The sequence below is a fragment of the Phyllostomus discolor genome, chromosome 4 (genome assembly GCF_004126475.2).
Source record: "Phyllostomus discolor isolate MPI-MPIP mPhyDis1 chromosome 4, mPhyDis1.pri.v3, whole genome shotgun sequence".
In the NCBI taxonomy this organism is placed as follows: Eukaryota; Metazoa; Chordata; class Mammalia; order Chiroptera; family Phyllostomidae; genus Phyllostomus; species Phyllostomus discolor.
In genome coordinates, this window is record NC_040906.2 from 92,312,617 (window position 1) to 92,321,739 (window position 9,123).

General features: G+C 36.2%; 1 pseudogene; it reads right to left on the reverse strand.

The window, feature by feature from the left end:
- Nucleotides 1-7,644: 7,644 nt before the first annotated feature.
- On the reverse strand, nucleotides 7,645-8,729 carry LOC114514378 (annotated as a pseudogene).
- Nucleotides 8,730-9,123: the final 394 nt, after the last annotated feature.

Genomic DNA, 9,123 nt, shown 5'->3' on the forward strand with positions numbered 1-9,123 from the left:
GATGAACAGGTGATAAGTTTATAACCTATCAAATTCTGGTTATTTAACAAGAGTTTTTCCACCAAACTCTTTATGTTTATTTTAAAACTTTATGCTTAGATTTATATATACAAGCCTCCCTCACTGTCTCATAAGCATCTCCAACTGAGCAATTTTAATAGCTTGTGCATATTTATTCCACAACTCTTCTTTAAGATAGGCCAGGGTCACTCCTGATGCCTAGTGAAGCAGCTCACCATGGCTCCCCATCCGGCTCTCTTAGGTAGCACTAAAGAACAGTATTGGTAAACTAGTTAACATTAAGGCAGGACAGAGGGTCATAATAATAAGGATCTGGTTGGTCTCGCTCTTAAAATTCTCACAATATCTGACATTGAACTTTAGAGTCCAGGTCTTCAAAACTATTCAGCCCTACCCACCTCAACTTTCACAAAGGAGAGACCAAGCAAGTTAAAATATTTTAGTGCTTTGAGGTGTTTCTTAAAAAACTATGTTGTCAGTTGGGAAGGTAGACTGAATGATGTGAAGAAATGCTTCTGCCTAGGCAGAGTTCAGCGATCTGCAGTTAAATTAGACCATGAACTTCCATTTTCATTGCCCCAGTATATGTTCCTGGCTTGGACTCTGAGATGGGAAATTCCTATTTAGGCAATGGATAGTGGAAGCCAGCTAGAGAAATCAATAACCGTCTTAATGCTTAGAATATGGTGGAACATTTTCAAGCAGAATTAGCATTGATCTCATGGTTTGCAAGGAGGACTACAGAGAAATTCCTGAGGGACCATTCTTAACTTGCTGGAACTCTTAACTGTATTCACCTGTCAAAGTGCCAAGGTTTTGTGTTGTTGTTTTTTTCTTTAGATCTGCTAGAATCTACTTTACATTGTCAATATTAAAATAGATGTTGGAAAAAAGGTAATAAGGATTAATCTAGAATGAGTTTGTGTAATACTCCAGAGACCAAGTAAATGGATTTTAATACAGTGAAACAAGTTACAACCAAAGTGCAACTTTCAAATGTGCTAAATTTAAAAATGCATTCAGAAAGGTACATCACTTCTGTGTTGTTCTTGTCAAAAACTGTTTAATTGCATTTTATCTGGGGAAATTATCATACAAACCCAAATTGAGGAACATTCAACAAAATCATTGACCAATAATTTTCAAAAGTGACAAGGTCATGAAAAACAAGGAAAGACTAAAGAACTCTTTCAGATTTCAGGCAACTAAGGAGACAGCAACTAAATGCAATGTGAGGTCCTGGATTGATCGTAGAACTGAAAAAGAACATTAGTGGGAAAAGTGGGAAAATTTGAATACAGAATATAGTTTAGTTAATAGTATTGTGTAAATGTTAATTTCTTAATATTGATTATTGCTTATATAAGGTGTTAACATTAGGAGAAGGTGGACAGGGTGCATTGATTTGTATCTTTTCTTTAAGTTCAAAATTATTTCAAAATAAAAATAGTTTGATTTGCATTTTTTCTTTAAGTTTAAATTCATTCAAAATAAAAATATTTTAAAACAGATAATACAACAGGATTTATAAGCTTTGTGCAGAAAAAAATCCCAACCATTGTTAATATATCAAGAATGGTTTGCAGACCATCAGTGTAACCTGGCAGGCAAGGAGAGTATACTGGAATGTGCATATGTAAAAAATGATGACTTCACTCTACTACTCAGTGGGGGCAGTAGACTCTGACTGAGCATGTACTGTATAGCCATTGCATTCAAAATGACTGAGCAAATAGAGCAACAAATCTGCATCAAATTTTGCTTAAGCTTGAACATTCCTCTGCAGAAACTGTTTGGGTGATTCAGAAGGCTGTTGGAAATTGGTGACTGGCAGTTTCATCACAACAATGTGCCTGCTCATGCATCATGTCTCATGCAGAGTTTTTTGGTGAAACATCAAATCACCTAGGTGACTCAGTTCCACTACAGCCCAGATTTGGCACCCTATGACTTCTGGCTTTTCCCAAAACTAAAATTGCCTTTGAAAGGGAAGAGATTCATATCATTCATGAGAGTCAGGAAAATATGATAGGGTAGCTGATGGTGACTGGGAGAACTGTGAGAGGTCTCAAGGTGCATACTTTGAAGGGGCTGTTGTGTCATTGTCCTATGTACAGTGTTTTTTTTTTTTTTTGTATCTTGTGTCTTCTTCAATAAATGTCTCTAGTTTTTTGATCCATTCATTTACTGATGGGCACTTAGGTTGCTTCTAGCACTTTCCTATTGTGCTGCTATGGAATACTATGTAGCAGAAAGAAGGAGCTCTTATCCTTGTGACAGCATGGATGTGTTGGGAGAGCATTATGCTAAGTGAAATAAGCCAGGCAGTGAATAAAAAATACCATATGATCTCACTTATAAGTGGAACCTAATCAACAAAACAAGTAAGCAAAATATAACCAGAGGCATTGAAATTAAGAACAATCTAAAAATAGCCAGAGGGGATGGGGGAGGGTATAATGAGGGAAGAAAGGGGGAGGGTTATCGGGAATATGGATAAAGGACACATGGACAAAGCCAAGGAGGGGAGGATCAGGGACAGGATGTGGGGATCCCTGGGGTAGGGGGTAGTGGTGGTGGGGGGGGAGTGGAGACAACTGTACTTGAATCACAATAAAAAATGTGAAAAAGAATGTCTTTTTTCACATTGAATAGCTGGATAATTTCTGGACAGACCTCATATATCATATATACTATATGTGTGCATACATACTATATTCAGTTCCCTTTCTTTCTTTCTGTACACACTCACCATCCTGAAAAACAGTTCTACTACAAGTCATGTAGAAAATCAAGGTAAAATATATCATCACATTCTTAATCCACTGAGCTATGCCAGCCAGAACATTATCACCACATTCTTAAAGAAAAAGTTGAAAATCTGAAGAGTAAGCATGAACTCTATTGATGTGACAGCTTTTCTGAGAGGACTTGCTGTTATTTATCAAGAGTGGTTCTCAAACCTTGGTGTATGTCAGAATCACCTGGAAGACTTGTTAAAACACACATGATTGAGGCTCATTGTCAAGTTTCTGACTTAACAGGTCTGTCCTGAGGCCCAGGCATGTTCATTTCTAGCAAGATCCCTGGTGATACAGATGTTGCTGGTGTAGAGAATAGCCATTGAGAACCAGTGAAGTGAGAAATGGTGAACTGAAAGACAGGGTTAATGCCAACAAGGCTTTCCTACCTACCACGTCACTGACACAGTTCTTGTTAAGGTAATCATGAGCTCCACATTAAAAAATAAAACCCTGAAGATTAAGTCTATTCTTCATCTTACTTGAGCTATCAGTAGCCTTTGTCACATGTGATTGCTTTCTCTTCTTGAAATATTTTCTTAAATTGGGTTCGAGAACACTACTCTCTTGATTTTTCCTCCTAATTTCACCGGTCATGACTCCCTTGATCTTCCAAGCTTTAAATGTTAAAGTGAACCAAGGCTCAGTCTTTGAATGTTGCCCTATTTATACTTATTCCCTGGTTGCTCCAGTCCAGTTCCATGACCAAATAGTATTTTATGCTAAAACTCTTAAGTTTATACCTCCAGGTCAGACCTCTCCAGTGAACTCTCAAGTCATATATCTATCTGTCTTCATCAATGTTTCCAATTAGATGTCTAATAGATTTATAAGACTTAAATGAACTTTTTACTCATCTCTCCATAACCTGCTTGTTCCACAATATTCTTGATCTCAGTAAACAATAATTCATTTTTCATCCAAAAGTAATATACTTTGTTCTACTTAAAGCAAAATATTCTTGCTATACATGGATTTTATAAATATTGTAAATATTAAAATATTACAATAGTATTCATATTTTGTGGATTTTATCTCCAATATGAATTTTGGCACCAATGTCTTATCTTCCTCAGCCTAAATGGTTCTAAACAAATTATATGAGCACCTTAAAACAAATAAGCCATTTTAAGCAGAAAAGAGAAAGAGAGACAGTATTTTTTTATGGGTTTGCAATTACATACTACAAAACAAACTATATTAGATACAGAAGTATCAGGTCAAATATATAAAGCAAAAATGAAGTGATCTACAAGGAGTAATTGATAATTCCACACTTCTTTTAGTAATTAATAGATCAAAGCTGCCTTCTTCACCATACACACAAAAAAATGAGGATGTAAAAGAAGCAGCACATAGCCCTCTATATCTTAGCACACTACAGTTTTGTATTTTATTGGCATTTGTGCTTGAAATAGCTCCGAGGCCTTTCCTTTGTCTTTTTCTCTCAACTCATATTATGATACTATTTCTTTATTGTCTGATCAAATTATACTTTTATTCTATTCTGCATTTGAATTCCCACATTTGTATTAGTTTAACTTCTACAGTTAAATATTTTCAATGCTTATTAGCTATTTTTGTTCCTTTAGTTTTTTTGTTTCCTCTGGTATACAAATTTTATTTCAATATATTTCTGTCTTTTTTTCTGATCTACCTTGTTCCTATAATTTATAATTTACCCATATTAATTTTAGCATGCCATTTTGTTTATTTTAAGCCAAAATACCTATTTAAATGTTGTATTTTAAAATTATAGGAAACAAAAACAATAACTAAGAATCATATTTAAACAAATCCTAAGATATGCCTATAATATTTGATCCATAAATTACAAGTCACCTTTCAGAAGCTTTAAGGAGAACAAATATGTTTATACATTCTTTCAATTTAATTTTTTATTAATTTAAAAAATTAAATCAATAAAACTCATATGGTGATTGTATGAAAACTATGAGTCTATTTTTTTGAATTTAGGCTTACAATATACTAGTTTATATGATTCTCTCTAATGATATTATTTTAATACACTCATAGTTACTTGAAAAAAAGTCCCAATCTACACTTAGGAGTTCTCCAGAAGGAAATTGGGTATATAGACCAAATATAACTAATACATTAAAACCTATTTACAGAAACACTTCTTAAAGTTTTGACTAAAATTATTATTTTTTACTTTTTTTAACATTATATTCAAATATAAACCTAGATTAAAAAATAGCATATATTTATCAGTGGCTGGGGGTAGGCCCCGACAATCTGAATGTTAATGAGCCCCCAACACTGGGTGATTCTGACACAAACTAGTGTCAATCATACATTCTCAACAAGATGATATTTCCTAGAAAGGTGTGAAAATTGTTTTTTGTGTGAAGAGGAAACCATAGACATTACAATGCTTACATCAAAGTTCTACCCTACCAACAAAATCTTATTCCTTAGTATTTAATTTCAAGAGAAAGAGGCAATATTCAATACATCTCCTATGAGATCCTAGGAAAAATGTTGACAAACATTGGGGTAGATAAACTCTAGACAAGGAACCATGAAGTTTTTGTAGATGAAAAGAACTATTATCTGGGTCCTTAAATGCTGACTAGGTCTGAGAAAAGTAATATAGAAGAAGAACCGAGTTCCCAGGGAAATCCATGCTTCTCAATGCACCAACCTGAGCAACTGTAGTACAAAAAGTGGATGCAGGGATCAGGACAAGGATGGGACCAAAAACTCCAATTCAAAAGTTACTGGGCTGGTTCATTACCTCAAAAGGACAGAAGTAGTTGTCTCAGGAATGAGTAAAATAAAATCCTGGTTAAAACTGCTGAATGTTTAGAGCAATCCGATGCATTGGGGCCTCAGGTCCAAAGTACTTATGTGAATCTCACTACTGGAATCAAGGCACTGAAATTCAGAATTCAGGAAAATCAGAATACATTTGGAAAATGAGGTTTAAGAAATAGTGAAGAAAAGGATCCAAATGTTTATTTTGAGTACTACTTGCCTGGCTTAATGAATGGGTGTGTATATGTGTGTTATATACAATGATTACATAGATCATTTTGCAATCTGCTATTAGTAGTTTATTTCCTTTCATAAGCATAGAGCCCACATGTTGCTTGTTTACTACTATATCAACCACATAGGTGTTCAGGAAACATTTTTGGAAGAATAAAACTTGGACTATGTAGTATGGCCACTGATGTCCTTAAAACTTTAGCTTTATTCTTTAGACTTACATACATTTACTTTATGAGAAAAGGAACATTTCAGAATTGAATGAAGTCTGTGTTTGTGTGTATATATTTTCTTGTGCACAATTTCTGGAATCCTCAGGTGACTAGAACCCTTCTACAGAAGAATCACCAATGTAAGCACTAAGGGGATTTAAAGGTTTCTGGATAACGACTTCCAGTTTGTTAACATCAAATAAAGTGCTTTATACCAAGTGGGCAAATCACATGGACTGATTCTACCTTTGTTGTGACACTTAAACTTGATGTTTCTCCAGCTCATGTCCTTGTCTTTTCCTGGTATAGTGGTTCATTTATTGCATAGAATTTCTCACTAAGAATGAAAAATATCAGAGAAGTTTTTGACTACTCACAAACTAATGAAGAATTATGAACTAGATAAATTTTATAATCAAGTTATGACCTAAATCAATATGAAGTCTTTGGATCCTTGACTATGAATTTTTATCCTAGAGATTTTTAACCATATGCTTTTAAATAATTTAAATAATCCTGGATTAAACAACAGAGATCTCCAAAAAAGCCACATAACATTTTAATTCTTTGTAGAAATCACGATAAAGACCTATCTAGACATCCACCATTTCAGTAATTACAACAACCTAACAGGAATTAGTAATTTTTCTAATCGGTTGGCACATCAAAAATTATGCATTTCATGCTCAGTGATCTTTTCATATTAACCCTTTTTAATTTAATTTTAATTTATTATTTATTTTTTGAGGATTTTATTAATTTATTTTTAGAGAGGGGAAGGGAGGGAGAGAGGGAGAGAAAAATCAATGTGTGGTTGCCTCTCAAGCAAACCCTTACTGAGGACCTGGCCTTCAACCCAGGTATATGTTCTGATTGGGAATCTAACCTGTAACCTTTAGGTTTGCAGGCTAGTGCTCAATCCACTGAGCTACACTAGCCAGGGCTTCATATTAACTCTCAAAAGAGCCAAAGAAAGAGGAGAATGAAAAACACATAGCACAAAATTTTTCGTCTTTTTTTTCCCTAGAATAACATCATTTTATTCACCCTTATTTTCTTATTGGTTTGGGAAAAGAAAATCTATTCCACCTGGTTGCACTTTGTGGCACTTAAATGTTCTTCCCTTGTGTGGCTTTTCTCCCGGGACCCAGGTTTCTTCCCACATCCTAAAGGTAAGCAGGTCTAAATTGCCAGGGTGGGCCTTGTGATAGAAGGGCCTTCTGTCCAGGGTTGGCTCCCACATTGTGCTCAGATAGGCTCCTGTCACCCACAACTCTTAAATGGAATAAGTGTATTGGAAAATAATTTTCCCTGCTTTTATTTATTCATTAAATGTGTGTGTAGCTCACATTTATTTCAGTGTTTAATATTAGAAATAGTGGGTGATGTTTTTGTAACCAGGAATAGGCCATAGGAACTTAACTCTTGTCTATATAAATTAGCCTATGGCAAAATTTTGTCATAGAATTCAAGAACCTATAGATAACGTTAAGTGAGGATTTACTATAATTTTGTAGTAAAATTACTAAAATTTTGTAATTTACTATAATTGAGAATCTACCCTTCCTGGCCTTGTAGTCTCTAGGTTACTTTTCCTACTTATAGATCTTGTGTGCTAGCCTCAGGAAGATGGCTAGGGTCAGGGGCGATAAGTACTGCTCAATGAGACCCACAAGGTGGCTGTAACTGTCTTCTTCATACTGCATGAACACAGCCTGCAGATTCAGCTCCTCATACAGAGCCTTCACCCAGGCCACCTTCTCAGCCTCCTTTTGTCTGTAATACTCCTACAGATCAGGTACTGTTCTGGAGAGGCCTGTTGCAGACACTGAACCACCAACCAGCTGCATTTACTGTCCTGGATGTCAGGTCAATCTTGCCTGTCACACTGGAGTCCCCCAAAAGGTCAAGGTAATCATCTTGAACCTGAAAGAGCCCCTCATCTCCAGCAGTATCTTCTTGGCATTGGCACATTCCTTCTCCCCAGCAATGCCTGCCATATACATGGCAGCAGCTACAGGTAGGTAGAAGGAGTAGAAAGCTGTCTTATACTTGATGATAGATTTATACCTTTTTTCAGTGAATCTGCCAAGATCCACATTATATTCAGGACTGTGATGAGGTCCAGGGTCTGTCCAATCACAGTCTGATAGGAACTCTTCAGGAAGAGCTCTAACAGGTTCAGGTAATAGGGCTTCTCCCAGAAGTAGAGCTTCAGCAGTTGGTAGATACATGCTTCCAGAAGATTTGCATCATTGCTGGCATCCAAACCTATGCCTGGCTTCTAATACCAGCAGATCTGCTTCTTTGGGTGAGGGATGAATCTGTGATGTCATCTGACACCAGGAAGAAAGTGTAGAGCAGTTCCACATACCAGCCCACAGTCATGGCCTGCTGGAGATGGTCAGCATCCAGCTTCCGTGGTTCTACCAGATCCTGGAATGTTATCAGCACAATCATACCTCATTGATACTTGCCTCCAGTAACATTGTACTCCAGGACCTCCTTGAGACAGGCAATAGCATCTCATATTTCTGGGTGCCCCATGTCATCCTCAGTCATCACCCTGACAATCTCAGAGAAGTGCTGGATAAAACTCTGCTTTTTTGGTCATAAACATCCAATTTCTGGTCTCCATTCATTCTGAGGGAGGAGTGAAGTACTCTGTTGCTGGATGCAGGTTCTTAAAAGCTCTCCTTCTTCATTTTCTTTTCCCTTTCAATTTCCTATAACACTGGCTAAATCTGTTCAGAAAGGGTAATTTAAGAAATTTTAGCTGTGGAGGTGTAAAGCCAACTGCATTCTATTTAAAGAGTGAGTTTAAGTGCTGTACTCCACACACTTGGGCACTAGGGCAGGACAGGCTTTTGCAAATTTTATGGGGCTCTAAGGAACAAGACTCTAGTGCATAATAGATATGTAACTATTTCTGGAAGCATGTATCTACTTTTAAGAGTAAGGGGCCCAGAACTGTATGATGCAGCACTTTGTCACACATTCAACAAGCTTGTTTAGCACCAGTTGTATGCAAGTCACTTGTAAGCTGGATGATTTAGAACATAGACTTCCTATGA